Source organism: Bombus huntii, chromosome 9 (genome assembly GCF_024542735.1).
Source record: "Bombus huntii isolate Logan2020A chromosome 9, iyBomHunt1.1, whole genome shotgun sequence".
Lineage (NCBI taxonomy): Eukaryota > Metazoa > Arthropoda > Insecta > Hymenoptera > Apidae > Bombus > Bombus huntii.
In genome coordinates this window covers 4245060-4268839 of record NC_066246.1, presented here as the reverse complement: position 1 = coordinate 4268839, position 23780 = coordinate 4245060, and the positions used below count along the sequence as shown (strand labels likewise).

The 23780-nt window shown below is 46.9% G+C and overlaps 1 protein-coding gene and 1 long non-coding RNA gene across 2 annotated transcripts in view; both read left to right on the top strand.

Annotated features, from left to right (window-relative positions):
* LOC126869576 (cysteine-rich motor neuron 1 protein-like) overlaps positions 1 to 23780 on the top strand; it is a 155626-nt gene that overhangs the window by 43756 nt on the left and 88090 nt on the right. The window lies entirely within an intron of this gene.
* On the top strand, positions 1088 to 23314 carry LOC126869627 (uncharacterized). The gene is made up of 2 exons (XR_007690948.1): positions 1088 to 5608; positions 22040 to 23314. It is a non-coding gene; the product is annotated as an uncharacterized LOC126869627 (long non-coding RNA).

Here is a 23780-nt window from a genome sequence, read left to right as displayed (position 1 = left end):
TCATATTTGTATAAAAATGCGTTGCTATAAAAGACGTGTCTATGGAAGAACGACACTTTTCGGACAACCTAATACAGTGTGGTCGATTGATCGCGACAGCAATTACGCTGGAAAACATAGCTGGAAACATCGAGCAGATGTGGACATTAGGAGCGTGCGAGTGCTCGAGATTACGGGTTTCGGGAAGCGTGGAAAAAGTCAGGCGATCTTGCACCGATTTCAAATCGCTGGTAAACGTTCAGCACGTTCGCATGGTTGTCCACTTTTGGTGGACAAACGACGATAGTCTCCGTACATCGTGCGGCGAGCGTAGACCGCCTATGCCAGTCAGCGTAGACGAGAGAAAGGCGCGTTTACGGAGAGTTAAATAGGCGTTCGTCATTCTCTCGAAGTATTCGCCTATTATTGGATCGTAGCGAGGAAATGCGGTATGGCGTGGGACGGTTGGAAGGTACATAAACAGAAAGCTCTGACGAACGCGGCGCCGGGACGAAAACGCGATCGTTTCTCCGTCCGTTTCTGCGTATTTTCGTTCGGTCGACGCTCACGACTGTACGACACGAGCACGCAAAACCGGTATGTAGTTTGTTGTTTGGCATTCTTGCATCGTCTGGATACCTAAATACACAACTCGCAGCCCGAAGGATACGCGTTGGAATAACATTTTCGAAAATTGTTGATAAATTTAGCGACGAGGTGGAAGGTGGATCGCGGTCGGTTTAATATTTCGTTATAAGCAATGGCCAGCTCTTTTCCGTCATTACCTTAAATCTTTCGGTCGGTGGTCCGGTGGAGCGATTAAATTTTGACCGAAAGACCGCGAGGAAATAGCGCGAACGATCCGCGCGCTGGAGAAAATAAAAGTTTAATCGAGAGGCAAATTAAAAAGTCGATAAAACACGTATTCGCGTTTTATCGTGTAATTTTAATCCATAGCCGGTTAAATTTAGTTTTATCGGAAACCAATGTTACCGACAAATTGATAGAAACTTCGCTTTCCGTGTGCCACGAATACGTAATATTTGCGAAACGTCAATGAGAACGAACGACGATGGACATCGGCGGAGGTGATCGGTGAAACATAGCGTTCGTTTTACAAAGCAAAACTTGACTCGAAAACTTGAAAGTTGGCGAGCGGCGTTGCGGTTTTCGAAATCACAAAGTGAAATAGCTTTTGGTCGACCGGCAGCGGTCGACCCGGTTGGCTTTGCAAATCGATGCTCGTTCGTAAATGTCCCTCGCGAAACGATGCAACCGCACCGGCCGAATCCAAGGGCCAACTACCTTTGAATTTCGAACGCGCGTCACTCTCGTTCCTCGCTCGTTTCCCGCTCGCTCTTCGTGTCCCAACGCTGCGTAAATTTCCCGCTACAGTCTAAACTTCCGCACCTCGGATCTCTGCTACGATCCGAGCACACTTCGTTTATTTATCAGGCGCGTGGCTCGTACAGACCAAAAAATCCTTGGATCGCGTTCGACTTCACCGCCTGGCGAACGTTCGTAATTTTTCACCCAGCATCCCCGGCTTTCTCCGACCGACGCAATTTCCTCGGCGCACAAAAATCATCTGGCTCCGTTACCTAAGAGTATCGCCCGATATTGGAAGACATCCGATAATCCGAGATTACTCGAGTCGCTACGAATATCGAGCTACAGCCATTCGATGTCCGTGCACGTTCTCCGCGCGGCACTCGGTTTGCCGCTGCTGGTGCTATCGTTTTAAATTACGCTCACACCGGTTTCCCATCTACTAACGATCTTGTTCGCGAGAAAAATCTCCGTGACGGAAACGTCGTTGCTGCTACTCGTCTCGTTCGATAACGTACTTTACCTTTCGCTACGCGATCGCGAATTTTAAACGGTGGAAATATCGACACGCGATCTTCCAACGAGCTCGATAACGTTACAGGCAGGACAGCGTGGATTCGAAATCGTCTGGTCGAAATCGGAATACGAATATCGGAAATCATCGGAGTCGGAGGCGAGGTTGAAAGAAAATACGCTGACCGTGGCTCGGTGTTGGCAAATTCCGCGTAAAATGAAAAATGTGGCGAAAATAATTGAAAGTTGTGATAAAACCGTTTACATGTTAAAAGCGCTGCGTTCGTATCGATGCGCGAAAGTGCAAAATGTGCGTAATCGTCGTATAAAACGGCAGCTGCATTCCTATGAAATGTCGCGTTGTACCAAACCGAGTAGTAAATATTGAACTTTACCGTTTCTCGTATTAGAGAAGAGAGACCGTGAATTCTGAAACGTTTTAGAGCGAAATTCGTGCCGTAGTTTGTTTCCCGGAAGCAGAAGTAAAAGTACTGGAATTCGCGTTCCTAATTAATAAAAGAAATCGTTGTAAAGATTTGGGGAAACAGCCTGTTCGTTCTTCGTACGTCGATATCGTCGGCGTCATCCTAGCCTCGATAAATCTGTATTTTATGGCGCATAAATTAGTTCGTCGCTGTTCGTCAAACGTACAACATACACGTACACATATAATTAACGCGTTAACAATTTATCGTAAATGGAATCGGGGTCGCAGTCAGAGTGGGAGTCCGAGGTAAAAACGAGAGAGGAAAAAAAAAAGAAACAGTCGGAATCGGCGCCGGGAATTTTGACTGCCGACTTCACAGCCCTGTTTATAGAAATACGTCGTTTATAAAAAATCGCGGTATAAACGAGAATTCGACGTCACCCGAGTTTCGACGACGCGTATCGCTCGATACGCTTAAACTGCGTTTTAATTTTAATTAGCAGTTCGTGCGAGCAACCACTTGGATTAGTCGACGATTAATCCGACCAATATGGATATATCGGCTGGAATATCGAAGACGACGGTTTCCGATTTCTCGTTCACTTGGCTTTTCCACGGACGCGTGGAAATACGCGCAACGAGAAACTTTCCGGTGCTTCGGACGAACAAGTGGAAACGAAGAAACCACTTTCGCGCTACTTTCTTCCGTCTTGGAGTCTCGTTTTTTCGGCTCCGTTGTTTTCTCGTTCTCGTAGTACAACGCTTTCGGCTTAGCAAAGCTTAGCGGACGTATTCGAGAAGCGAGCAGATGTCTGTGTCGCGTCGAATTCTTTCCGTAGATTTACTCGCGTACGCCTCGACGCATGAAAAGATAAACGCGCGTTCTCTTGCGAGGACGAGTTCTCCGAGACGTTGGGAAGAACGATAGAAAGTTGTCGTTCCGTCGTCGAAGAGTTGCTCGTGTTTTATTAAAACGCCGGCCGAGAAGTTTGCCTGGAAATTTCATTTCTTGGTCGAAGTCGACGCCCGCCAAATATTTCTATTCGCCTGCGCTACACGTGCAGGTAATGTCGCGGATCCTACGTCCCGATATCGCGGAGCAACGTATAACGGAGTAAGCAAAGTGCCGTTCATAAAGAAGCCTTTGTTCCGAAGGTAAGACAAGACTCCGGACGACTTAAGCCAAGTGGAAGCCGCAGCTTGCGTCGCGGTTCGGATTAAATCTTAAATTATATCCGGACCATCTGCATAGCGCCGTATCCTAACGATCGTAATTCATAATCGCGATACGTCGGCACGAGCAGCTCGAACCGTTCCGCTTTCCGATAATCTCTTCCACCTTTGCAGCGAACGATTTCTATAGCTGAGAAGCAACGACGCGAGGGAAAGCGTGTATACGCGCGTATAGAAAGAACACGAGAAGAAAGAGAAGGGAAAACGCGCAGGGTCCACCAAGCGGCACCGTCATCGAAACCTCGAGCGGATGCACGCGTTAATCCACCTTTTGCGCGTCGAAGATACGCGAGAACCAACGTACCCCGATCTACAACGCGTTGCATCACGTTACGTTACGCGCAACGCGTTGAAGCTCTAACGCGTTATGTATACGCGCGGTCACGCAAACACGACGACGTAGGTACGAGAACAGCACCCAAAAAGCAAACTACCGTAGCGTCCTGTTTTGCGACCAAGTTTTCAGGACAGAAAAAAATAGTAAAAAAAAAAATACATAAAAAAGCTCCGCTCCCCAGCAGCTTAAATCTAAAAATTGTATCATACAACGAAAAATGTAAAGAACCGACACATAATACAGCATGGCTACGTCGTACCGCCGCGTATCGGTACCTTTGCCTAACATACCATTACAAAAATTCTTTAAAACTGCATTCTTGGACTCAATAAACTTTAAATCTCAAAAAAAAAAAAAAAAAAACGTAGGTACGAGAACGGAGAACATGCGAGTCTGACAGGCCGGGAAATTAATACTTCGCCTGGTTTCAGGCATCGCGTATGCACGCACGCGTTGGCGTAATCGCCGACGTTCGACCATCGCGGCCGACGTAGCCAATCGTAACAGTACGCTGCTCCGTTTATCGGCGCCGGTTGATTTTTAACGCGATGCTCGCTGTCGATCGGAGATGGCGTCGCGCGAATGCAAACGTATCGCACGCATACTCGGCGAATCTTTGCGGATATCTGGCGATGCAACAGCATCGAGATGTTCGAGAGCTTCGATTCGACGTTTTCCTACCCAGTGGTATTCGCCACTATAATAATACACGTATTTTCATAGCTGCTTTCGTACGTACGGGATTTCGGCTGCGTGTCTGTATAAACTCGGATGCACGTACTAACTGTGTGGGTGCACGCCAAGGCAATTTTCCGTGAGTAAACTCGACGCCTTCGTTCGGAGGTCTGTGACGCGCGTTATCTTACGGCTCTAGTCGGGCTACGAGTCTCGAGATGTTGGCGAGGATCTGACAGCGGCAGGATCTGTCTCTGTCGGGTCGAGGATATGGATTCTCTAGCTTCTTGCTGCCACGATGATTTCTAGAAAGCAAAATAGGAAGACGTAGGGGAGAGAGAGAAAAGAACGAGAGTTGGAGAAAGAGGGTCAAAGCGGAGAACACCGGTCTCCCTTGGAAATCGTCTAGAATTCGCTTGTAAACAGTGCAACTTTCGCCGCGATCGTTACAAACCACTCGTCGCGTTCCTTAGCGTCGAGTATCGGCTGGGTGCTGTTGGCTTTCAATTGCTGCGAAAACGGAGTGCACGCCGGTTTCTCTCGCTTCACGGTCGGGCGGGAAAGCTCGCGCGTACGGGCAACCAGCACGGTTTTCTTCGGTAGAATGGAAACTAAATTCAGCGCGAGGGGGTGGGTGGGAGTTGAATTTAAGATCGACGACGAAGGGCGAAACGGGAAGAAGCTAGCACGGTTCGCGAGTTGGGCCGAGTTGACTGTAGTGCGTAGTGTATACGCATCGCGGCCGTAGCGTGTCGGGGGGGAAACCAGTCACTCGTATAAAACCGTAGTCCGAGTCACGGCTCGAGTCAGTTTCGCTCGCGCCTCGCGTGAGTTTCGGTTCGCGGTCGTCGAGATAACGACGCGTCGTCGTTTCCGCGCTCGTCGACCAACTTCTACTCGTCCGAGCAAGAAAAGCGTGAGCTGTCGTTTCGCGATTTCGCCTACGTCGTTTGTCGCGTGTTTTGGTGAATCGATAAGCTCGAACGTTGTACGAGCCGTTGAAAACAGTGTGATACAGCGTCGATTATTATCATGGTCGACGGGATAGATGGGCGATACGGTAGGATCCTACGGTGTTCGTCGATCGGATGTTTTCTTTCCGAGGGATATCCCGAGTAAGTAGCGCGTAGACACGCCGAAGATTGCCGGTGCCCCGCGATCGTCGCTAACGGACGCGCGTGTTCTCTCGACGAGCGACCACCGTTCAAGGACGATCTAGTGCGTAGATCAAGGCCATCGAGTAAGCGGCCTTTCTTTCCCTCCCTCTGCCCCTCTCTCGAACGATTACGAACAACTGTAGGAACGAAGAAGAGAGAACCGCGAAGACAAGAGAATTATGGTGGAAGGGCGTGCAAGGGATTTTAGTTTGCGGTTTTCTCGTTGCCAGCCAGATATCGTGCAATTTGAATTCGTCCCGCGCCCCTCCCATTTATCGTTGGCCTGGAACTAAACTGGAATTTCAGGGTTGACCTTGGAGACCGCTTCGCTTATCGCGTCGTCAGTTGATGTTTATTTTTCACGAGACGTTAACTACGAAGCTCGGCGCGGTCGTGTCGGTTGCCCGTGCTTTTTCCAACCTACAGTTTCTCAGGAATTCGCGGTGGCCGTGAAAGACGAGCAAAGCCACAGGTGGCGGTCAGAATGAATCAATGGTGGGACGGGGGAAGGGGCGAGTCAAACGATGTTTTCGCTCGCTTCGCGTGCTCGCGACGCTCGTTTTTCCTCTGGCTTTGCTGTCGGGCGACGAAGGCCGGCCGATCGACGCGCGCTAATTACCTACATAACCGTTGACTCGAAAAATACGAGAATACGCGCGTCTTTTCCTTCCGCGACGTTCGAACGTCGAGTAAAATTGCAGAACGTTCAGCCTTTAGCCTGGCTACCCGCGCTCGAACCACTTTGTCAGCGTTATGCAAATGGAGCAGAGAGCTCGTCGTCGCACGCACCGACAGCGAGCAAATTATTCGCCGGTTCCGAGAATTCTAGGTAATAATTAGAACGTGTTAGGGAAATTGCGGCGGCGGAGTCTCGGCTCGGCTGACGTAGACGTCGACGGTTCTCGCAAAGTGGCACGCGCGGACGTTCGAATGCAAGTTACCGTGGTTCGGCACGAGAACGCATTTAGACCGGTTTACGCGGATGGATACCGAACGTACGTGTACACCGATAGAAGAAAATTCGCGCGACCATACTCGCGATTCGAGCTGCAGTATACTCGTCTCGTGCATCTTGGCAACGGTACTTTTCGTCAACCAGGCGACGGACGCGTATCCGAACTTGCGAATTTCGCCACTCGTCGTTAACCGTAACCGCTTTACCACGAGGTACAAGATGTCCGGTGTTGTTGCAACATTTACCATCGGGACACGAACCGTCAGGTTCCGTGGGACAAAGGACGCGAATGAACGCGAAATGGCAAAATATGCCGATCGCGAACGCAGCGATATGGTGCGGGTTATCCGAGAATGCAGGAAAAGAAGTCGCAGAGGCGAGCACCGAGAGGTTGCCACAGGTCCGCCTGCCAGAGGCTAGCTAGTATTTTGGTTGAAAATTTCGCGAGGCACGTGGCATCGATTTAACGCCACTGCCGCGTCGCATCGCGTTGCGTCTCGCAGAGTATTTCGGGCGACGATCGGCCTTCGCCGGACGATCGATCGTAAACCAACGGCGAAACGAAATTTTCGATGGAAAACGGCGAAATGTGGACGATTTCGTAACCGTTTGAAAACGCGAAGCAACGTTCGAAACGGCATAGAAAAATATACGACGATTCGTCGGTATATTTTGGATGCCGCGAAAGAGCACGAGAATCTCAACTTTTTAACATCCACGCGTGTTTCGAACATCGTTTATCGATTCGATCTTTCGTCGATAAATTTAATTCGAGTCGTTCGGTCCCTCGCCTCTCTGCTCCTTCGATTCGGCAGACAAATCGAGTAAGTGAGATTTATTCCCGTCGCTTATCTTATCAGACTACGTCATCGTTTTGAGAATGCTTACCGGCCGATTCTCTTTGCCAAGCGGCCGATCTATGAGTGCATCGATGTCAAAGCGATCCTGTCTGACGCAGGATTTTTTCCAACTCTGTATACGTTCCCAGCATAGGTGCATAGATGTCTATATATATGTGTATCTTGATTGATTTTCCTTTTTTCCGCGCGGCGTTATCGAGCAGAAAAGGAACGTTTACGCAGAGGTAGAAGATATCGGTGGCTTTTCGCGACGACTGACTGGCTGTCCCATTTCTGTAATTCCTTTTCCTTTATACCTAGTCGGATCTGCTCTGTTCTCGCTCCGTTTCATTCGTCGCAGCTCAAAGATACGAATGTCGGTGCTTTTCGCTGTTCGAGCGATATTTCCGACCATGTGAGATTTCGAAAAGTACGCGAAACGGAAGAAACGTCGGGCCGAGTGTTTGCATTTCGAATAATTAACGACGACCGCTGGAAAATGGCAACTGAAAGTTCGCCGGACGTTGAATACCACGTTCGAGTTTATATAATTTTATCGTATCGGAGCGAACAGGAAAATGGACGGAAGAGCCGCAACGAGCGTAAAAATCTCCTGACCTTTCGTTATCTCCGCGAGCGCAGATAAACCGTAGCTCGGCAGCGAAATTTTCACGTTTCCGGACGATTCGACGAGGTTTCGCGGTTTCTCAAATTCCGGTTAACACGTGACGTTCGAACGACGTGGTCGAACACGATCCAAAGAAAACGAGAACCGTGGCGATAAACCGGTCGTATCGGTCGCCGCGTAATCTATCGCGATACTAACGCGAGATCGCTTAAATAGCTCGAACAACCGGACGCCGCTTTCGTTCGTTTCGGCCGAACGTTTTCCATTTGGCAAAGCAAGGAAAATAATAGCTCGTTCGAAGCGGATCGTGGGCGGTAGGTCGCGTGGGCCGCGAAACTTTAAAGAAGGTCGTGGATGCAAGTTCTTTAAAGCTCGCCGATGGAAATGGGCAACGAGCCGGACGGCTACGCGAGTGGAAGCGTAATCGACGAACCGTCAACGGCAGATACGTTTCGCGTCGCATCGCGTAGGCGTTTGTCGGGTGTCCCGTTGGTTTCAACCGCGTGTCTCCCTTTCTCCGCGGCAGTCTACGGAGATGCGGGTTTGTCAGAGTCGAAAACGCTACACACGGACGGATCTCGCGCTCACACGGTGTGTGTAGGTGCGGTCGGAACTCCGATAACGGCACTTTGCACGAGGAAACCGACTATTCGCGTTCGCGCACCCGACCGACGATCGCTTGCGATCGACAATTCAGTCGCGACAAATCGCGTATTCCATTTGTCGTAATGGCCGGTCGAAATATTCCGCAGCTCGCTTACCCTGGATTCCTCATTTTTACGCGAAACTTTACGCGATTTTCTTGCAATCGCTCCTTTCCTTGGCAATTTTTAGCGATCGGTACTCCAGCGAAATTTCTATCCAGCCAGTCGTCCAGGCGAGTCGTCCAGGCGAGCTTAATTCGCGGTTACCGCACCGTTTTTCCGTTTTCCCGACTGGCAAAAATTATCTTTCGCAAAGGTGTTCGTCGCGCGGCCTCTGTATCGATTACCCCGGTGTCGAATTCCGCGTATCGATACGTCGCTATCCCTTTCCGGGTCGATCGCGTAACTAGAATGGTCACGCTATCAGTTTGATTTCCTCGTGCACGAGACACGTAAAACCGGTTCGAGCGTTCGATATCTAGCGCTACGATCGATTAAACGTTAGCCAGTGGTCGCCGTCGGTACTCTTCGACCAGCCTCGGAAAACACGCGTCCCCGCTGCCAATTTATTTTCACCGACGTCATAGTCGACGATAATCCGTTTCCCCCGCCGCTTCGTTTCTCTCCTTTTCTTCGTTTCTCACGCACAGTACACCAGGTTTACCGCTCGTTTTTCATTCTGACAAAGCGAGCATCGCCAAACCATCGACTATTCCGCGATAGCTCGTTAAATACCTAACGCGATTCTCCTATAAACGATTTGTCCTCTTCGCGACACTGTCTCTGTTCCTTGTCGCGTATTTCCGGCATACCTTTCATCGCTGCACGTTCCGCAGCGGTCCGTTCGATGGAAGCTTCGATCGCGCGATTCCGATCGAACGTTTCCACGATACGCTGTTTGCAAAACGTATAGGAAGGAGACAGTTTCATCGATTAGACGAAGTAAGTTGCATTCGGCGTATCGGTTAGTCGTCTCGATCGCCGTTCAGTGGGGAAACGAATCGCTCGTTGATCGATTCAACGTATGATACGTTTGAACGGTTCGAGGAACGAGGGGTGGATATCGAACGTACAGCGACGAGCAGCATCGTCGATTAAAACGATCGACCGAATTTACCGCTTCGCCGAGATTCGTGTGGTACGATACGACGTATTTATACGTCGCAAGGGTTTGCAAGTTCGAACGAAAGCAAACGTGTTTGCAGAATCGGACGATCTATTACGCTAATTGGATCGCCAAACGAAATTGTCAGCCGTGATAACGGTTATCGTTAATTGGAATTCGGAATTAGCGGTGGTCGCAAATTTGCTGGTATTACCAATGCGTCGCGTGCCACGACGTAGCACGTGAACGTACCGTGTAAGAAATTTATTTAGTTCCTTGTTTGGTAAATCACGAGCATAAGCTTTCTGGCGAAAAGAAGGAAACAAAGTTACAGTAACGAGCAATAAACGTAAGCAGAAGGGTACGAATAAACGTAAAAGAGAATATGTTACGGGAGGAAAATACAAATATATAAGAAAAAAAAAAAATAACAAAAAGAAAAGAAGAAATGACTGTAACGTTGATCGTCCTAATCTACGGTAAGATCCAGAGAAGAGATCGTCTCGTTCGGAGATACTTTCGACGCAGTTGCGTATTTTTGGTGACGAGATCGCGAGATCGGAGAGAGAGGATCTTAAGGAATTGTGTTAATTGAAAAAATGGAATGTTAAAATATTTAAAAATTAAATGTAAATTTAAAAAATATTTCGTAATATAGTTTGTATATTGGTAGCTTCTCTTTACGATAATTTATCTTACAAATATTGTCAAGTATTTCAAGGCAACTTCGATGTCCTTAATTAATCTTTCAACACAGACATGTTTTTCAAATTATTAAATTTATATCATACACGAAGACTAAAATAAAATATCAAAGTTCTTTAAACGGACAAACGTAAACTATAATTCAGAAATCTTTGTAATTGATATTTCAACGTTGAAATCCTTAAGATCGTCGATTTTTACAATTAGATCGTTAGGGTCTCTTGAAAATCAAACCGAAAGACCGGAGTATTGCGTAAAGACGCGAGCGATCGTTAAAATTAATAAATCGAAGTAACAGAACACTGTCAGTGCGATTATTGATGATTTTAAATAAAAAGAGAATCGTTGTTGTCGCCATCGTTCTCCGGTCCTGCAGTTGTATCGTGTTCAGTGTGCCGAGTACGGGGTCATAGCCGCGGACCCGACTCTGAATTGGACGACCAACCGCGCACGTGATACAAATCGCAGGAATTTGTGTTGAGTTCTTTCGATAATTCGAACGTACGTGGATCGATAGAGAGGCCATACGACGCAAGCACGTTCCAAGCGAGGTATAATCAACGAATTGTACGGAGTTTTCGACGTATTGCGAATGGATCGCGGGAAATCCATACAGAATCCAAAGATAAAACCAAGGAGCCCGTTTGCTCTGTCGACGATGCTCGGAATACGTTTGGCCTCTTACGATTTCTACTAAGTAGCCGAGTATCGTTAAGAAATCGTACGGATACAGAACCTTGTTGCTAGTGCGCGACATTCTCATCACGCGACGCTTCGGTATATTTAGATACAGTTTATTGCAAGTGTACCGATTTGAAAGCCTATTAAGGTCATCTTGTAATTCAAGTGCCTTGCAGTAATCGCCTATCCTCGTGAACAACTTAAGCCCGCAAACAGGAGAGATTTAGCCTTATGAAATATATCAGGTAGGTCGTTGATAAAGACGATGATAACGAGCAACGGGGCCAGATGGGAGCCTCGAAGCGCACACCCGACGAGGCAAGAATTGGCCGCGAGAAGCAATTGCCAATTCTGAGACTCGATTTAAAACGTAATCGCGAAGCAAACATAAGAGATTACCGCTGATTCCAAAATTGCACGTGGTTTAGCGGATAAAACGCTATATGGTCGAGCGGATCAAACGCTTTGCCAAAGTCGGAGTATGGAACAACCAGATGAAATTCACTGGGTTGTTCCGAAAGTTTCTTTCGTGTTATAAAAAAATAATAGATGCGCGACATTTTTTGTTTTACATTATTTTGCCGAATTACGCGCTATCTATTTTGTTCCAATGGAAATAAAGACCACGGCATTCAGCTTTCGTGTTTAGTTCGTATAAAGATGCATTGCCGTGAAAGAGACGTTTGTAAAGCAAAGACGCTTTCTCGACGACCTAATACCATCAAGCGCACGTGTGACGTAATTATTAAGTAGGACGAAATCAGCGACTGTAGATCTGCCAGGCGTGGAATCATGTTTGCTGAAATGACACATAGTTCCTTGATAGTTGGCATTAATTTAGCAACGGCGATAATCTTCTCGAATAATTTCGCGAATGAGCTCGTGATTGATATCGGTGTGTAATTCATAACCATCGTTCCGTCACCGGATTTCCATATAGACGCGATTTAACTAGACTGCCATTTACACGGCAAGATCAAAATCGACGATTAAAGATCAATGGAATATTATCCGTAGAGATCGAGACATGATGAGATCGATGGCTTTTTGTAAAAACAAGAGGAAGATACCATCGTCTTCGGGACCTTTGTCAGCGTTCGTACGACCAGTCGCGGTAAATACATCACTCGCGTTAGCCGATAAATCGTCTAAGTGAAATCGGGCGAAGCTCGCGAAGTTATCGATGGAGTGCGAGCGACGACAAAAAGAAGAGCACGCCGATTGAAAAAATGCGGGCGAATGAGTCAGCAATCGATTCGTCGGGTTCGGCAGTCCGATTCACCCACTTCGCGCGAACGAGAATGCTGGATCGTTGAATCTGTAGGAGCTAACGATATTCTGAAACGTTCGCGGACAGGGTGCTTTACACAATAAGTGTACTTTATAATTACGCAGTAAAGATCGGCTAGTTCGTCTTTGATAGGCACTCACGTTGGCGTCTGAGGTTGGAACATTTTAGACAATCGCGTAATCACAGTCAGAGCACGTTTTTTTCTCCTCGATTAATCTCGTAGGTTCGCTAGAAAACCACCGCGAGTAGGAAGACGTGAAAATTGTAATCGAATGTCCGTCAATATCGTTGTAGATAGAAAGAATTAGGCGCTTGATCAACACAGATAAATGAATCGTAAAATTGTGCTGGTTAATACCGTTTAAGTAATTAATTGCCACGGAATAACGCGTCTTTAGAATCAGGTCGTAAACCGTAGAGTAAATAAGGTTGCAGTCGGCTGCACTTGTAACGAACGAGCTCGCTGGATGATAGGAGTCAAGAGGAAGTAAATGATCGAGCGACGTAAGGAGTTCATCGATGGGAAAATTGAAGAACATTAGGTCTAGTGTATTTCTAGATTAGTGATATCGTTATGTCGCTTCAAGTTGTACAAGTCGTAGAATTCCGCGAGTGTGCTAGAGACGAGGAAAATGCTATTGTTCGGTAACGGGGGATCTGGCATCAGTCGCAGCAGGCGATGCCACATTAGGTAAATTCTGATTACCCACAAAACATACTCGAGGTTTGTTGCGAACAACAGACGGCATCTCGTTACTATGTGTACAGTAATGGTGAGAATATGTCGATGTTGAAGTAACTAGTTCGAGAAAAACTCTACGTCCTTATTTATGTATATCCGTGACCTGGGGATAGCTATTACGCAGAAATATTCTAAATAATAACATTATTGTACCCTTGAATATACGTTGTGTTTTGGGTTGCAAGGTCTAGGAACAAAGGAACTAATAAACAGATTTCTGTTTACGTTTCTTGTAGCCTCTAGCCAAAGCTATAAGCTTAACTTTTTTGGTAATGTCATTTTGCTATAAATATACGAACGAGCTCTCTGTCGATTCCATCGTATCGTAATACTAAGAGAATAGGGATCTGAATTAGAATAAACATATTCATTATACTTATACCTTTAATTATTTCAATATATTTTTTTGTTACAAACACATCCACTCGTTCTTGAATCAATCAACCTCAACAGTTGAGTCATTTTGCTATAAATATACGAACGAGCTCTCTGTCGATTCCATCGTATCGTAATACTAAGAGAATAGGGATCTGAATTAGAATAAACATATTCATTATACTTATACCTTTAATTATTTCAATATATTTTTTTGTTACAAACACATCCACTCGTTCTTGAATCGATCAACCTCAACAGTTGAGTCATTTTGCTATAAATATACGAACGAGCTCTCTGTCGACTCCATCGTATCGTAATACTAAGAGAATAGGGATCTGAATTAGAATAAACATATACATTATACTTATACCTTTAATTATTTCAATATATTTTTCTGTTACAAACACATCCACTCGTTCTTGAATCGATCAACCTCAACAGTTGAGTTAGGTGGAACATAAATGTCAGCGATAGTCGAGTGGGGAAAAGATGTTCCACGTTATTTAACGCTGGCCTTACCAGGCTCAACCGAATGACCGGTTTCAAGATTTCATTAAAAATTGTACATTCGTCGTTATTTCTTTCGTTCGTCTAACCGTACAAAATTCGTAAATTTTAAAACCGGTAGTTTGACCGGGCCTGGTCGTACACGATGGACGCGTTGCAAAGTTCGTACAGTACGAAACAGTAATTTAACGATAGGTCCGATGGAATCGCGTTTCACTGCCACTGTGGCTTCTGATATGCTCAGCCGATCTCCGTCCTAATTCCATGTGGAATGGCTCGACTACGATCTACAAAGACGAGGGGCAAGGACCTCGTTGCCATCCGATCGTACAAACATTCTCTACCGTTCCTTCTCCATTATCTTATGTCTGTGTATTCCGCACGGATGTTCCCATGTGACGTATCGTGTATCCAAGTACCTTTGGCAAAGCGTAAACGTATAGCTCGATGAGGACAGAGTCACTCGTTCGTTACTGGTTGAAAATATCTTACGCTGCACGTAGCCTGCGCATTTCCATCGATACACGAGACTTTGTTGGCGGACGTGGAAAAGAGCCGACGACCGCTTTCTTTCGCTCGGCGAGTCTCGTAAAGACTCGCGAACAGTCCGTTAACAAGCGAATCCGCGCCAGCGCAAATGCGGTTATCTAAATTTCAATTCGGCATTGGCGATGGTGGTCGGTGATGGTATCGCTGGTAACGACGATGGTGGATGCGCGAGATATCGTGGAGAGGATGGTAGATCAGGATTCAATGAATAGCGCCTATAACAGAGGAAAAAGCAATTTTCCGACGCGTATTCCGTTCGCTAAAGTAGCACATATCGATATTCATGGCCCGAGAAACGATCGTTATATCTCGGCTGGTCCCTCTAACGAAAACGGTTCTGTATGTTCCTGTCGGAACGTTTATTATTGCTATTTTATTCGTTAAAATAAAAATTTGGAAAGTTTTGTTAAGGTAGGCGTAGAGTTGCAACGTAGAAGCGCAACGCAGCTGTGAGATTGTAAGATACAAAAGGTGCGATTAGAGCGATTTTTGGAGTTACGCGTTCCTTTATCGGTAATTTGCAATTTATTCGGCTTTCGAGCTTCTCGTCGATTCCGTGATACTTACGGAACCGCGAACCAAAATTTTCCGCTTTCACGGTTTTCCATATTCTTGGAAGGAATCCAAAGGTTTCTCCTCTTTCTTCCTTTTTTTTCCTAGCTTTCTAACACGGAACGAGAACGCGGACGCGCGTGCCAGACACGATTCCAGCGAGTTGTGGATCCACGACGAGAAACATGGTCGTTATATCGTGGAATATATCCACGCCCGAGGTAAACTGGAAGACCGACTATATCCTGCAGGGACTGTACGGTCACGAGTTCATACCCCAAAGTGCCATAAGTATCTGCTATCTGGCGAACGTATCTGGCTGTTTAGCGAACGTGCTTAGACACCTATTCCGCTTAGTGCGCCATCCGAGAGCGTTGCAAAGATCTTCTTCCCCCGAGAATCGACGCCTCGCACGCCCGAGATTCCGCGTTTCCTTCTCTCGCCGATCGTCGAATCACGTCGATGCTCTGTACGGTTTGCCTTTTCGTCGCGCGGATCTCGCTCGCGTTTTCTTCCGCGCAGCCACGAACATCGAGATCGTAATTCGTACGGAGAATCGTCGTCGATCAAAGCTAATATCCTCGGTTTCTTCGTGACGAAAACCAAACGGCTCGCTACACGGCGAAAATAAGTGCCTGCTTACCGCGTATGTAAACGCACGAGCGAGTATGCGCGTGTATACGCGTGCTCGCGGTGAATGTTTACGTAGGCGAACGTGTAATATGGGTGGTGATGTCAGAACGAACTGCTCGTCGTGTGCTATACGCACGAGAGAGCTAGAGTCTTAGCGTACGTCAGCTACGTTCCAACCACGGCACCGCCATCGTTCATAATACCTTTTCCCTGTGACGAACTCGAATCTTAATCCTTTAACGAGAGAGGACAGTGTCTGCGTATTCGCTCGCGATATCGTAACGTCGCGAAGAAACGCGCGTGGCGTCGACTCCTAAGGCAAACAAAGATTAACACGTTGACGCCGGCGTGTACCACCGGTGGGTCACGCGTGTCTGTCCCGTGCATTCGGCGCCACCTCACAGGGAAAACCCTGAATATCGGCGCCGGCGTCAACGTGTTAAGATCGCGATCGAACTTCCGCTTTGATCGGTTCGTACACGTACGACGTAAGTATCCGGACAGTGTATTTGATGGATTTCGGGTAATTCGCATTCTTACGGTGTCCTACGATCTTGATGTTATTCTCGGACGATGTAAACGATGTTTATTAGCAGATAATATCGATAGAATTGTTAGGAAGACAGGCAAGAGGAAACGTACGTAGACTAAAATCATCCGAACGCCTGTGTTGTTCTGCTCTCGTGTTTATCGATCCTTTGTATTTGTTTATTTATTATAAAATCGCACTATAAGGAATTGTGCGTAATATAAAAGCACGCCGACGCAGTAAGAAGATAAACACAGGAAGAGAAATATAAGAGAGCAGATAGGTAAGGAAACAAAAGAAATAAGAAGACCCGGCAGGCGAACGGGAAAACAGAGGAAAAAGAAAAGAAAATAAACAGGGAGAAATAAAGAAACGCGTACCGTGTGGATTAATAACATTCTGAAAACATATTCGCGGTCATACGTGTTACACCGATTCGATTCGGCGTACAGAAATTTGAAAATTACCTGCGAAAAGGCTCTCGATGGCCTTGCACGTGCATACAAGTTGATTAGCTCGAGAAGTCGAGGCCAACGGACGGTAGCGCCCAAGTATGAACAGAACTAGAAAATCCAACGCAGGTGTACGAGTTTCAAGTTGAGCCTAATTAAGATGGTGTTATAGTTACGATCAGCAATCGCCATCCTCTGTCCCAACCTGTACGCGACAAATCTCAAGATGCGACGCTGAACACTGCGATGGAACAACTACCGCGTATTTTAGACCAGGTCTAGTTACAGCGCAATTCAGTAGCCTCGAGGTACTGGGATTTTTTAATTTAATTTGTTGCTTTATTTATCAACGAAACGTGGAAAGATCCCTTCTTGCAAGAAGGTGATACACGGTAAGAGGGAAAGCAGTGTTGGGCTACACATACAGTCACTGTGATACCAAAGGACCAAAGGATACCCGGACCTTCCGTATGAGATCGCCAATTGAAGTGGAAAAAAGTTAATGCCATTGCACAAAGTGTTACCTAACTTGCCTATACGAGCTCATAGCGTTTATGTAGCCAAGTCTGGAGGAGAATGCCGCAGAGTGGAATAAGGAGACCCAGGATGCAAGTTGACGAAGCTAAGGAACTGTGGACAGTCGATAAATCCATTAAAAATTTTAAATAGAAAAATTGCTTCGTCAGCCAATCGCCTGGCAAACGAAATTTATATTTAGCTACGATAGAAGCGTCACGAAGGTTCGTTGAATGGCCGGATTTATAAGCGAGAAACCTCGGAGAAATGTGCTGAATTCTCTCTAGGTGGTTTCTGCGTCTAGTCGTACGGGATTGCCATTTGACGTGATATCCTGGATACGAAGGAAGAAGTTGGAAAGGTGTGCGAAAGAAACTGCCAGATTCATCGGTATCGCCGATTCGACGCAACAGAATCTCTCCGCCGTGTTCGTAGCTGTGCTCGACGGGACGTAGCTTCCGGGAAGACCTCGTAAGAAAACATTTGCCGCAGTTCGATGGCACGCCGTTGTTGATCCCACTCCGCAGCGTGCCAAGTCATTAAAATCTTGTTGTAACAGACAACAGTCCGACGTGTTCGTGATCTGCTTAAAGACGTTTAAGTTGTCGATGTATAGCGGGAAGCGGCGATATTGAAGCTCTTTGGCGATGTTATTAACAAACAAGGTGAATAGTAGAGCTCCCGAATGAGATCCCCGTGGAACATCCGAGGTGACATCGATCTGGTATTAAGCACAGACCAGCAACCTTACAAGGTCACGCGAGCAACTCGCCAGCCAAGGCAGCAGCGGCTTACGGAAGCCTGACGAATACGATTTTGGCAAAAGAATTCCATGGCACGTTGTATCCAACGGCCTTCTCAAAATCGGTCTGAACCAGCGATATCGGTGTTCACTCGACCGAAACGATCGAGACTGGCCGAGACATTGTGACAGTTTCGGTTACGTAGGTTGGTAACCGTAGACAGCGAAGCCATAAACTATCGTCGGAGAAAAATAGATCAGGAGAAGATCGGAAACGGTGGAGAATTTGGTTTATCTGGACTCGACCACGGCAGTTAAAATTGTCGACTAAAAATTCCAGCGAAGTTTCTAGCTTCCTTTAGACCGCAAAAGAGACCAGAGGTTGGATTTTATAATAATAATAATAATGGTACTATTTATTTGTAACAGGAAGGGAAACCCATTTGTACGCGTAGTTACGTATCAGAAGACGGAGTTGGAATAAAAAGTAACGATGCTACGTAACAAGCGATATATGATAAATGGGAAAGAAAATAATAAGATGGAATATACAATTGATTATTACTGTATATACGATAATATATATATACACAATAGCTGATAGTTTGAAAGAAGCCACAGATTTACAGAAGATGTGAATGCTATTGCAAAATTGGTTAATTAATATTATTTTGGTAATTCCCATTATATATACAGAATTATTTGAATGCGTGTGCATAACTTTGGTATCATTATTCGAAAAACGCACACGAAAGCTGCAAAGTGATTTTTTAACTGCTATCGAAACTCCCCTTCATCCATGGTGAAGTCGTCGCCGGTGAGCGTTGATCGATCGCAGCGATAAACATTATAATTCAGCGACTAAAGTTCAGACCAGAGTAGATACACATAGCAGGGTGAAGCGACGTTTCGACTAGTAAGATGACGTCGCACGATCGAAGAGTGGAGGAAATTTCAGCGGCTGCAGCTCGAATACTTCCATGCGGTGACTGCTTACATCTCCATTCAATTCTAATTTAATTCGTGCAAGTGTTTATGGAAGTTTGTATATGTCGAGGTTATTGGATGTATGAACAGAGGAACGCGTGGATAAATTCTAAAGTAGAAAATATATTTTAATACAGAAGCGTAAGTACAACTAGCGATATAATTTGAACTGGTCCCGATCCGCACGCTAACAATGTTGCCCTGTAACTGAAAACCCCGAAGCCATCGTTGCCCGTCTACTGTCTATGGTCTGCCTCCGTCCCAGTCTATTGTCTATTCGCTGTCGATGGCTTCGGTGCTTGAGAAAACTAAAAAGACCGGATGTAGAGTTTTCTTAAAAGTGGTGACCACTTCAACGATGTACAACTTCGCTGCAGCGTTTTTAATTGCGATTACCGATCGAACAACGTAATACGAGAAGATATAAGAAAGATAGATATACAACAGTCGAGATCGCTATATTCCGATGCATAAAGTATAGTTGAGCGCGGACTAATCGGTATTCTACGTATTCAAGTCGTAAGCCCTTGGACAGGAGGGGAGCAACATCTTACCCGATGCAAACGCTTTGGTGATACGCCGATATAATGGGAAAATTATGCGTTTCTCTTTAGAGCGACGATGGCTTTAATACCCGTCCAAAGATGCAGAAATATCAGACTCTACAGGAGACGAAAGTATGAAATGGATGGCACGGTGAAAACAGTCAGACTGGAGACAATATCATGGGAAACCGTATTTTTATCATCTTGATGCCAGATGTATCATTTCTATACGTACGTTTACGCTTACCTCCACTTTATCATAATTTCGTCCGTGTTATTTCTTAACGGACATCGTGGAGAAATAACGCGAGGATAACGTAGGGCGACGTAACGAATTCCTAAAAGAAACTAAAGTAAGATATTTATGCGAAATTGCCAGGTATGTAGACAAGTGTCCGAATGTATACTTACGGACGGGAATGTACACAATCTCGCGCATAGATCCGTTCTTCTACCCGGGCGATCACGTTCAAACTTCGCGTCTTTCCACTTAATCGTTTTCTTGGCGAATCGTTGGAATTCCACGAATTTCGAAACTCTGTTTAACAGGCGATTCTCTGGCGACGCGAACCTCTTAGTAGGAAAAGGAAGGAAAGTTGCGACTTTATCGATATCGCGGCCCCCTTTGGATTATGTCGCTTTTCGTGGAATATCGTCGATTTCGTATCAGAGAATCGACGCGTTCCGCCTGTCACCTGTCCAAACATTGCGAAATCATTAGATCGGTCGACCGCGTTCCATGGCTATTTTCGAAACGGCACGATCAATTTTCTTCTGGAAATACGACCGGATTCGGCTGGAATCGACGAGGCGCAGGGTTCGTTGGCACGAAACACGACCGGCGTACGCGATTCATTTGCATGGCAGTTTGGAGAAACGTATCGACTTGATTAACGACCATGTGCTTTCGCGCGCTTACAGGTGTTCGTATAGATCGCTGCAAAGGCGTCGATCGCTATTGCGCGAACAAACAGGTGTGCCTGATCGGAGCACGGTTTCGTTGCTCCTGTCACGCGCTCTCCGTTCCACAGTTTCGTCAAATTAACACGCATCCGCTAATTCCGTGACCCAGACTCGGCTCGTCGGTTCTCAAAAGCCACGAACTCGCGCTAACCGCGCCTATTTCCCCAGCAGAGGGGCGAAAAATTATCTGAAAAATCGGTGGAACTGGGGGGACGCGTCTTACACGCTTTCGTCGCGTCGCCCCTCGAACAAACTGAAAATCGCGGTTGCTCGAAATTGAACGTAGAAAGTAGCCTAAGAACGAAAGGCGACCGAGCGGAGTTGGAAACTTTAACGCGTACGATTTAGATATTTCCGTGGCAAGCGCAACCGCGTATTTCGCGTACATCGGCCAACACGCGACCTAATTTTCCATAATTTCGTGTAATTTCAGATAGCGACCGATACGACCGTGTCCAGGTTCGAACGAGCAGCTGAATTACCGCTTACGCATTGGTCGTTCGGCGCCGAGTAATCGTTTCGCGCGATAAAGCACGTTTAAGTTGTAAAGATAAACCGTGATTTCCAGGTTTCTCTGGACGAGTATCCCGCCGTATGTACAGTACTACCGTGTACTTACGTAAATACGTTCCACTAGGTTCGCGGAATCTTTCGTTGCCCGCGACGCGTGTAACGCGCGTGTCGAGCCCGCGATTCGCACCGATCCCGGTTTACCCGCTTTGTCGGCAAACGCTATAGTCGGTGAAGTTCAAGGTCGTTGGATCGCGTCCGCCAAAAATACAGCTTCTCGACGAGTCTGGAAACGATAGCTTCGCGACACCGCGTGCCATCCGTTGCGCCAGCCATCTTTCGCCGAGAACAACGACGATTAAATCTTGGCGCGGAAAGGCTGCCTCGATCGTAAAGCTTCTAGCAGCTCAACGAGATCTCTTTATTTGTGACAAATGGCCGGGGAAAGGCACGTAGAGGGATGGCGTAAAGGGGCGAGGAGGCAAGGGAGGGAAGAACGTGACCCAGCATCGAAACCATATCGCTCATAATCTCTGTTTGGTTTCGCGGCAGAGAATTCGATCGGATCGTCGTTAAGATAACTAATTTATCGTATCGACGTAGCACCGCGAACAGGTAGAATCGTGGAATCGAAGTAACGCGGCAGAGCGCGACCCACGTTCGATACGCGTAAATTCTTCGCCCTGGACTAGCCGCATTGGTGGAATACGGCGGCGGGAAAACGTAAAAGCGGCGAGAAAGCGGAGAGAGAAAGGGACGAATTTCGAGGTTGCGATCGCGTTATATCGATCAATCTAGTTCGACCGGGATTCCGTTGGATCGTCCGAACGTGCGCTTTTCTCGACCGTTAACGAGATACCGGCACCGGCAATATCGACGCCTCGATTGGTAACTTTAGCGTAATCTATTTACCAAATCGTGCTGGAACTTTGTCAGGGAATAACATCGCTGGATATCAGACGCGATAGAAGATATAGGAGTAGAAGAGGCGAGGAGAAGGCGAGGAAAGCAAAGATCGGAAAATCACGAGTCACGTACGCCGGAGAATTATCGACTGTCAAGTTTTCTAATTAGCGTCGCGCGGGACGCGCGCGCGTCTTCCAAGTGACAGGCCGGTGACTAACCGCAAAGTCGCATCGATACCGCGCCGCCGTCAACCATCCGACGAACACGTACACAACGTGGAGAGCGTCGGTTTCAGAAAAACTTTCGGAATCATTTAATTAAACGAGCAGCGAGCAAATTCGAGATAACGGCGTAGCTGGAGCAAGCAGTTGCCACGATAACGAAGTTTCGACCGACGAAACGATAGATTCCAGAGAACTTGGAAGGAAGCGCCGGCTGGGAAAAGAGATTATCGAACCGACCGGCCTATTAATTACCGGAGTTGCAGGGAAAATTTCCACGAAAGCGTGGTAGGGCAGTATCGAGGGAAAAGAGAAATAAAGAAGAGAGAAGAGAAGAGAAGAGAAGAGAAGAGAGAAGAAGAGAAAAGAAACGGCAAACGCGGTAATAGAAGAAGATAAAAATCGAAAGGGAAGAGCGGGTCGATAGCTTCTTCGATCAGAGTGTTAGAACGCGTTTGCCTGGCACGGCGCCAGCAAACGTCCGAGAACGTAGACGATCGCTTTTCGCGTTCTGTGCGAGAAGGTGAGAGGCATCGGTCGATCTTGGACGATCGAAGGAACACGACGAATCGTGGTAAAAGCTGTGTCGCGTCGCAGTGCCGCGAGAAAAGAGAGGCAAAGTTGAGAGGTTTTGTTGGAGCGCGATACGTACACCGATAGAGATAGAGCAGCAGCAGCAGCAGCAGCAGTAGCAGTAGCAGCGAGTATAGCGCGGTATTTCGAAAGTGGAAGGAAGAGAAGCAGAGGCGCGAACTAGAGGCGCGAAGCAGAGGAAGAGAGGAAGAACCGTGGAACCAAGTTATTAGCGAACAGCGTCGTTTCTAGCGTCGGTGTGAAAGAGTGTTAATCAGCAGCAACAGCGGCGGCGGCGGCAGTAGTAGCAGCGGCGGCGGGATATAATGGCGGTTCGTTGAAAGCGGGAACGCACGAGGGAAGGTCACGACGTTGGTTCGCGAGACAGCCTGGTATGACGTGACGAGAGGAAAACGCTTTGGTGCACTTCCATCGCGAGTATTCCAGAAAGGAAATCCACCATGAGAGCGTCTCGAGTAGCTGCGCTGTTGATCCTCTGTTGCGCCATCGGTGAGTCGAGTTTCTTAATACTAGCGCGTTTCCACGCGATTACCGTTTTTCCGATAATTTCTTCCTCGAAACAAATCCGTTTACGTCGAGGCCCCTCTCGAGCTTCTTTCGCTACTCTCGTCGAGATTTCTCGACCGATCGGATCCATAGATCGCCACGTTTGCAATAGGAAAATGCCGCGAAGCGAGTCGTCCGACCGCCACGCGCTAACTTTTCCAACCGTGTCGTCATATAGCAAATTGATTCAATCTCGAATGATTGCCGCGCGTCACCGATTCTCGCGCGTCTCGTCGATGCTCGCCGTTACGGACGGACACTCGTATCGTAAACCAAGATTAATTGCACTTTCACGGTCGATCGGCGTCGCAATTGCTTTATAAAAGAAATTAAATTGTGATTTATACGTCTGATTTCGAGCGTGGTTAGTGGTGTGTTCCTTTTAAGGAGTTGCTCCAATCAGGACGTCG